Genomic DNA, 9969 nt, shown 5'->3' with positions numbered 1-9969 from the left:
CGTGGGTATTAGATACCAGATGTGCTTCGCACATTTGTACTAATGTACAAGCGCTGAGAAATAGCAGGGCATTGACGAAGGGTGAGATAGACCTACGAGTAAGCAATGGAGCACGGGTTGCTGCTATTGCTGTAGGAACTTACCATCTATCTCTGCCCTCTGGGCTTGTACTAGAATTAGATGATTGTTGTTATGTACCCGCCTTGACTAAGAACATAATTTCAGTTTCTTGTTTGGACAAGAAAGGATTTTCATTTACAATAAAGAACAAATGTTGTTCCGTCTATTTAAACAATATGTTCTATTGTAGTGCACCTCTGATAAACGGACTCTATATTCTAGACCTTGAAAGCCCTATCTATAACATAAATACCAAGAGGTTCAAGTCAAATGACCTGAACCAAACCTATCTCTGACACTGTCGCTTAGGTCATATAAATGACAAGCGCTTATCCCAGCTCCATAAGGATGGTTTGCTGGACTCATTTGATTTTGAATCATATGAGATATGTGAGTCATGCCTACGAGGCAAGATGACCAAGACACCCTTTAGTGGGCACAGCGAGAGAGCGACTGATTTGTTAGGACTCGTACATAGTGATGTATGTGGCCCTTTTAATGTCGCTGCTAATGGCGGTTATAGGTACTTCATCACATTTACTGATGACTTCAGTAGATATGGTTATGTGTACTTGATGACACATAAGTCTGAATCATTTGAAAAGTTCAAAGAATTCAAGAATGAAGTACAGAACCAGCTTGGCAAGAGTATTAAGATACTTCGATCAGATCGAGGTGGAGAATACCTTAGCCATGAGTTTCGTGACTACCTAGCTTGTTAGTTAGAGCCCTAGAGCCAATCATTTGATGATTGTATGGACTCATTGTATCATATTCTTGTATATTAATAAAGGCATTTGTTTGGTTATTATACTTATTTGTATTAGTGCCAAATAGACTAAGTATAATAGCGTCCTTGAGTAGAAGGTTCATACCTATATCAATCGATTAGTAGAATCGATAGTGAGATGATATAGGGAACACTACTCTAAATCATTCCTAGTCGAGTATTAACATTCAGGGACAATGTTAATGCAATAAGGGTAGCATGTAGGTCAGCTCGATGACTTGATCTCACAAGTCATGGATATAGAGATATCAAGCTGACACATGGGTATACATTGGAGAATGTATACTGAATGACCCGCCATGAGAAAGTATCATGGATCGTTATATGAGTGTCATATACTTTCTCATGTGGCTATTAGTATGACTACTAGTTCTTAGACCTGAAGTCACCATAGATCTCTACATAAGGAGTTATGTACTTTGCTTTCGTCAAACGTCACCCGTAACTGGGTGGACTATAAAGGCGATTACTGGGTATATAACAAATTATGCAGAGGGATGTGAGTGATGTAGATGGGATCTATCCCTCCTATATGACGGGAGAGACATCGGTATTCTTGATAGAGTGAGACCACGAAGTGCATGGCCATGCCCAAATGAGTCAATATAGGATATTGAGCTCATTTGATTTAGTGAGTCTACTTGGAGTTCAAGATTTAGATTGGTCAGAGGATGACACGGTCTATGCCTCACATTGATCAATCTAGATGTCTAGGATAGAAGGACACTTGTCATATATTGTGAGGAGTCACAATTAATAGTCACAAGGTGATGTTGGATCTCAACATTCTTGTAACTTGGGTAGCAATGATGTATTGCTAGATGTCGCTCATTGCTTATGTTTCTAAAGGAGTTTAGAAACATTGCCAACGTTACAAGAACCTATTGGGTCACACACAAAGAACATGTGGATGGAGATTAGGTTCATATAATGAACCAATTGGATTGGGTTCATTTGATGCACCAAAGATTGGATTCAAATTAGACTTATTGAGTTAGACTCAATTAGATTCAATTGTTGAATGAGTCTAATTTAAATTTGATTCATTGAGTCAATTTATATTAATGAATTGAGATTCATTAAATTGAAATTGACTTGAATCAAATGTTGGATTTAACTCAACAAGGAAGAAATTGGTCAATTTTGACTTGACCAAATGGAAGTTGAAACATCAAGTTTGATTTGATGCATTGCCACATCATGTAGGTTGACTCATCCTACATGGCATGACACATCCTTGCAACATGATCACCACCTCATAATGGTGTGCCACCTCATGGAGGTTACACACCCATTCCTTTTAATGTGGCCGGCCACATTAAATGAGGGGGTTACATTTGTGTGGCCGGCCACACACTTGATGGTGTGTGAATGCAATTGATTTGTATTCATTCTTGTTTCTTCTTCCTTGGATGCTTCTTCCTCCTCTCCCTCTTGCTGTTGCCGTGACTTCCATGGTGAGGAGAGGGTGTATGAGTTGTGTTCCAAGAGAATAAAGGAAGGTGAAGAGCACAAAGGATGATACTACTAGTGAGTGTATAAGATTTCCTTTTTGTATCTTTTTCTTTTCTTCCTTTCCAATCCCATCCGAGAGCTCTAGAAAGTGCTAGCACACTTGGGTCTCTCTTCTCCATCCTTTGAGTGTGAGAGACACTCCTTGTTCGTGTGGATATCATTAGAGGAGTGTCTACGTTGACACTCTCGAGATCCGGCGTACCGTTAGACGAGCGGGATTTGCGAGGGCACGCTTCAAGGGTAAAAATTCTTAACATGTAGATCTAGGAGTAGATCTAAGTTTTTTGAAACTCGTACTTGTATTTCATTCGGTTTTTCCTTGCACGGATCTACGGCTTTGGGTGATTCGGGGTTTCCGCGACGCGAAAAGCGGTTTTCGCGGCACGAAAAACCCAACATAGCTGAGTGTGGGATTCTATCCCAACTCACTCCTCCTGGAACACCACAGTGGAATGGTGTATCCGAAAGGAGGAATTCTATCCCATACCTTATTAGATATAGTACGATCTATGATGAGTCACACAAATCTTCCGACATTCCTTTGGGGCTATGCTCTAGACACGGCAGCTTTTATACTCAACCGAGTTCCATCAAAGGCCGTGATAAAGACACCATATAGGATATGGACTGGGAGAGATGCCCAGGTGTCTTTCATGAGGATTTGGGGTTGTGAGGCTTACGTTCGACGTCAAGTCTCAGATAAATTAGGTCACAGATCCGACAAGTGCTATTTCATTGGATATCCCAAGGAAACTAAGGGATATTACTTCTACATTCCAAGTCAGCACAAGGTAGTTGTAGCAAAGACTGGGGTCTTTCTAGAAAGGGACTTTGTTTCTAGAAAGACTAGTGGGAGCACGTTCGATCTTGAAGAAGTTCAAGATGCGAACAATAGCACTGATGCCTCGATGGAAGTTGAACTGGAACCACAAAGTGTTGTGGATGATGTTGTTCCACAAGGAGTTGAGGAACAACAACCAGTTCATGTAGACATACCTCTTCGCAGGTCTGATAGGGTATGTCGTCAGCTTGAGAGATACTCATTTCTCTTGTCTGACCATGATGACATTGTGCTCATAGAGGATGAGCCTACCACCTATCAAGAAGCTGTGATGAGACCAGATTCCGAGAAATGGCTAGAGGCCATGAGATCCGAGATGGAATCCATGTACACCAACCAAGTTTGGACTTTGGTTGATCCACCTGAAGGGGTAAAACCCATAGGGTGCAAGTGGGTCTTTAAGAGAAAGACTGACATGGATGGACTTATTTATAAGGGTCGCTTGGTAGCTAAAGGTTTCAAGCAGATTAATGGTATTGACTATGATGAGACTTTTTCTCCAGTAGCGATGTTTAAGTCCATTCGGATCATGCTTGCTATTGCAGCCTACCATGACTATGAGATATGGCAGATGGATGTCAAAACCGCGTTTCTGAATGGAAACCTGCTCGAGGATGTGTACATGACACAACCTGAGGGTTTTGTAGATCCACAGCATACTAGCAGAGTATGCAAGCTGCATAGGTCCATTTATGGACTAAAGCAAGCTTCTCGGAGCTGGAATCTTTGATTCGATGATGCAATCAAACAGTTTGGTTTCATCAAGAACGAAGATGAGCCTTGTGTCTACAAGAAGGTTGTAGGGGATATAGTTGTCTTCCTCATATTGTATGTGGATGACATACTACTCATTGGGAAGGACATCCCTATGCTTCAGTCTGTCAAGACCTGGCTAGGGAGTTGCTTCTCAATGAAGGACTTAGGTGAGGCATCCCGCATTCTAGGAATACAGATCTATAGAGATAGATCTAAGAGATTGCTTGGCCTAAGTCAGAGTACATACATTGACAAGGTACTCCTTCGGTTTGCCATGCAGAACTCCAAGAAGGGATTTCTGCCGATGTCACATGGCGTGAGTCTTTCGAAGACTCAAGGTCCCTCTTCTAGAGAGGAGAGAGACCGCATGGATCAGATCCCTTATGCCTCAGCCATAGGATCGATCATGTACGCCATGCTATGTACTCGACCTGATGTCTCGTATGCTTTGAGCATGATGAGCAGATACCAGTCAGATCCAGGTGAAAGTCACTAGATAGCGGTCAAGAATATTCTTAAGTACTTGAGAAGGACTAAAGAATATTTCTTGATATATGGAGGCGATGATGAGCTAGCTGTAAAGGGTTACAGTGATACTAGCTTCCAGACCGACCAGAATGACTATAGATCGCAGTCGGGGTTCGTATTTTGCATTAATGGTGGTGCTGTTAGCTGGAAGAGTTAGAAGCAGGATACAATAGCTGATTCTACAACAGAAGCCGAGTATATTGCTGCATCAGAGGCAGCAAAGGAGGCAGTTTGGATCCGCAAGTTCATCACTGAACTTGGGGTGGTTCCTAGCATTGCTGACCCCATTGAGCTCTATTGTGACAACAATGGAGCTCTAGCACAGGCGAAGGAACCTCGCTCACACCAGCGGACCAAACGCATACTACGGCGCTTCCATCTCATTCGAGAGATCATCGAGAGAGGAGATGTGAAGATTTACAGAGTACCTACAGAGGCTAACATTGCAGATTCTTTGACCAAGGCTTTGGCACAGAGGAAGCTTGATGGTCACACTAGGTCATTTGGGCTTAGAGCCTACACTGATTGGCACTAGTGCTAGTGGGAGATTGTTAGCTAGAGCCCTAGAGCCAATCATTTGATGATTGTATTATGGACTTTTTGTATCATATTTTTATATTAATAAAGGCATTTGTTTGGTTATTATACTTACTTGTATTGGTGCCAAATAAACTAAGTATAATGACGTCCTTGAGTAGAAGGTTCTTACCTATATCAATCGATTGGTTGAATCGATAGTGAGATGATATCGGGAACACTACTCTTAATCATTCCTAGTCGAGTATTAACATTCAAGGACAATGTTAATGCAATAAGACTAGCATGTAGGTCAACTCGATGACTTGATCTCACAAGTCATGGATATAGAGATATCAAGTTGACACATGGGTATACATTAGAGAATGTATATTGAATGACCCGCCATGAGAAAGTATCATGGATCGTTATATGAGTGTCATATACTTTCTCATGTGGCTATTAGTATGACTACTAGTCCTTAGACCTGAAGTCACCATAGATCTCTACATAAGGAGTTATGTACTTTGCTTTCGTCAAACGTCACCCGTAACTGGGTGGACTATAAAGGCGATTACTGGGTATATAACAAATTATGCAGAGGGATGTGAGTGATGTAGATGGGATCTATCCCTCCTATATGACGGGAGAGACATCGGTATTCTTGATAGAGTGAGACCACGAAGTGCATAGCCATGCCCAAATGAGTCAATATAGGATATTGAGATCATTTGATTTAGTGAGTCTACTTGGAGTTCAAGATTTAGATTGGTCAGAGGATGACACGGTCTATGCCTCACATTAACCAATCTAGATGTCTAGGATAGAAGGACACTTGTCATATTTTGTGAGGAGTCACAATTAGTAGTCACAAGGTGATGTCGGATCTCGACATTCTTGTAACTTGGGTAGTAATGATGTGTTGCTAGATATCGCTCATTACTTATGCTCCTAAATAGGTTTAGGGCATTGCCAACGTTACAAGAACCTATAGGGTCACACACTAAGGACAATTAGATGGAGATTAGGTTCATATGATGAACCAAGAGGATTAGATTCATTTGATGAATTAAATTGGATTAAGAGTAATCCTAATTGGGCTAACTTGAGTTGGACTCAAGTTGATTCATGTGTTCAATGAGTCTAATTTAGATTATGACTCATTGAATCAATTTAATTTAATGAATTAGATTCATTATATATTAAATTGGCTTGAATCAAATGGTTAGATTAGATCAACCATGGAACAGATTTGGTCAAGTTTGACTTGACTTGAATGGAAGATTAAAAGTCTAGTTTGACTTGACTTTATGCCACCTCATTGGTGAGTTGGCATTGATGTGGACTAATGATGTTACTCCACATCATCATGGTTGCCACCTCATGGGAGTTACTAGTGAGTGCCACCTCATGGAGGTTACATTCTCTCCTTGATGACAACTTAATGCATTAATGAGGGGAGTTACACATGAGGAAGGTGGCCGGCCACATTTTGAATGGGGTGTGAATTGATTTTCATTATTCATTCAAGTGTGGAATTTTGCATCTTCTTCTTCTCAAGCTCTCCCTCTCCTCCTTCCTTGGCCGAACCACATAGGTGCTTGCACACCTTGGTTTTTGGTCACCTCCACCTAGTGTGTTCGTGTGGATACGTGTAGAGAGTTTTCTACATTGACAACTTCGAGATCCGGCGTACCGAGGACGAACGGGATACGTAAAAGGGCACGCAACAAGGGTAAAGATCTTCATCATGTAGATCTAGAAGTTTTGTAACTCGTACTCGTATGTTTTCAAATTTTTCTTCGCACGAGATCCATTGGCTAGGGTGATTCGGGGTTTTCGCGACGCGAAAAAGGGGTTTTCGCGGCCCGAAAAACCAAACACATATAACCCCCGTAGTCATGAAGTGGACCCCGATTTGTTAGAGTTTGTTCTGAGATGACGTCAACTGCATACTTGTGGTAAATGACTTTTAAAGAATTTTTTTTGTATCTTAGATGTACCTTCTTTGTCGTATAGTACCTGCAAAAAGTCTAGAGGCATACCACCCGCCAAAATAGGTAAAACCTGTTATACAATCATACATAGATATCTTTATTTAAATTAAGTATGAGTTTCCCTTTTCGTCCTGTCTTTATTATGTTGTAGATAGCTTGGTATTACACTATGTTTCATATTGACTGAATATAAAACCCAGACCTTGTTCGGTCGGTTTGTTAGTATCGTTCCACTAATCGTTAGGTATTATACTTAGATCTTTTCATTCTCGTGCGATCATGTATACTTAACTAATTCTGGATATGCTATCTTAAATAATCATGGCTTTTTGTCTTAAACATGAAACCCGGCCGGTATTGATTTATCCTTCCTAAGATGTATCTCAGCTAATATTAGCCTACTCTTCTCATGGTATATCCCGGTCGATATTAGCTTACTTGCATTAAGATATATATCGGTCGATATTGACCTGCCTCTTCTAAGGTATCTATCGATTGATATCGGTCTACCTCTCTTGAGGTATATATCGGTCGATATTGGTCTTTCCTTCTCATGGTATATCCCGGTCGATATTAGCTTACTTGCATTAAGATATATATCGGTCGATATTGACCTGCCTCTTCTAAGGTATCTATCGATCGATATCGGTCTTCTTCTGATGCGAACCTCGACAAACAATGCTGCGAGACCTAGCAACAATAAGATTGGAACTCAGTTCCGGGATCGTCTAAAGGAGGTTTCGGAGGGATGGAATATTGACCCGTTGATTATAGAGAATCAAGAACCAATATTATGAGAACAATGGAGAATATCGACCCAATGATTATAACAAAACCAAGAACCGATATTATAAAAGTGTTGAGAATTACAAGTGCTCACCCGTAATCCCTGCAGAGTTGTTGAAGAACAACAAGGAGGAAAACTCTCTCAAAATATAATGTTTGCTACCCTCTTTGACATCTACTCAAGACATTATATAGAACTGAAAATGGTAGTTTTCAAGGCATGGAAAGAGAAGATAATGAATGCAAGTCTTCATGCACACTCCCTTTCCAACAAATGGTAGTTTCCAATGCATGGAAAGAGAAGATGATGAATGCAAGTCTTTATGCACACTCCCTCTAGCTGTCCTCCAACTTAGGAATTCGTACAAAATATAGGTGGCATTAAATGACACACCAATTCCAACCAGAATGGTGTGTTTTCCCACCATTCTAGTATGATATTTGGCTAGGAACATGTTGCATCTTGATATTCCATTCTTCCGTAGCTAATTGGCCCATTTTAGGGTCGACTTGTATGAAGTTGATCATTCGGCATGACATCGACTATAACTCCATAGCCTGCCCTTCCAAGATACGAGATGTCAATGCTTGTACAGCATGTTGAACTTGCTTGACCTCTGTTTTCATTATCAGCTCAGCTGGCATGTGCAAGTCCTCTTCATGCTCCTCGTGGTTCGGGACGTACATCTCGACTTGCAGTCTTGTCTCATTGGCTTGGAGCTGATCCGGAGTTGTATCATCCCCTCCTTCCTCAAAAGGATTCGTCCTCGAATCTGAAACAACAAAAGGGGAAAGATTAGAAATATTAAAGGTTGAACTCACTTAGTACTCACCTGGAAGATCCAACTTGTATGCATTGTCATTGATTTTCTCCAGTACTTTAAATGGTCCATCGCCACGTGGGTTCAGCTTGGATTGCCTTTGTTTCGGAAATCGCTCCTCTCGAAAATGAACCCAGACCCAGTTTGCAGGTTGAAAAGTAATCGACTTTCGTCCCTTGTTGGCACGGGTTGCAATCTGCTCATTCCTCCTCAGCATGTGTTGCCTTGCCTTGTCATGGATTCTTTTCACCAAATCAGCCTTCGCTTGACCTTCAAGGCTAGCAATCTCATCCACAGGTAATGGAATTAAATCTAATGGAGTTAATGGATTAAAACCATAGACAATCTCAAAAGGTGGAATACTTAGTAGAAGAATGTGTAACCCTATTGTATGCAAATTCAATGAATGGTATGCAATCTTCCCATGTTTTCAAATTCTTCCCAATGGCAGAATGCAACAAATTTCCCAAGGTTCAATTAACGACCTCGGTTTGCCCATCAGTCTGTGGGTGACAAGTGGTAGAGAATAACAACTTTGTCCCAAGTTTTCCCCACAAGACTCGCCAAAAATGACTGAGGAACTTCACATCTCGATCACTAACAATTGTTCGAGGGACCTCATGCAAATGGACCACCTCCCTAAAGAATAAATTTGCCACATGTGTAGCATCATCAGTTTTATGGCAAGGGATAAAGTGTGCCATCTTTTAAAATCGGTCCACAACCACAAGAATACTATCTCGGCCATTCCTAGTCCTAGGCAAACCTAACACAAAATCCATTGACACATCAGTCCAAGGTTGGCTAGGCACAGGCAAAGGCATATAAAGTCCATGTGGTTGCACCTTAGACTTGGCTTTCTTACATGCAAGGCACCTAATGCAAATCCTTTCAACATCTCTTTTCATATGAGGCCAGAAGAAATGTTCTTTCAAAATGTCCAAGGTTTTCACAACTCTAAAATGCCCCATTAATCCACCCCCATGTGACTCCCTAACAAGCAACTCACGCAAAGAACTTTGGGGAATGCAAAGTCTATTTTCTCGAAACAAGTAACCATCATGCATATAGAACTTATCAAATGCACCCTTTTCGCATGCTTTAAAGATATCAGCAAAGTCAGCATCATTCACATACAATTCCTTCAGGTGCTCAAATCCAAGAAACCTTGACCCTAAGGTAGAGATAAGGGTGTACCTGTGTGACAAAGCATCTGCTACCACATTCTCTTTTTCTTGCTTGTATTGGATCACATAAGGAAACATTTCAATGAATTCAATCCAACGAGCATGTCTACGA

Source organism: Zingiber officinale, chromosome 10A (assembly GCF_018446385.1).
Source record: "Zingiber officinale cultivar Zhangliang chromosome 10A, Zo_v1.1, whole genome shotgun sequence".
In the NCBI taxonomy this organism is placed as follows: Eukaryota; Viridiplantae; Streptophyta; class Magnoliopsida; order Zingiberales; family Zingiberaceae; genus Zingiber; species Zingiber officinale.
This window is presented reverse-complemented; position numbering follows the sequence as displayed.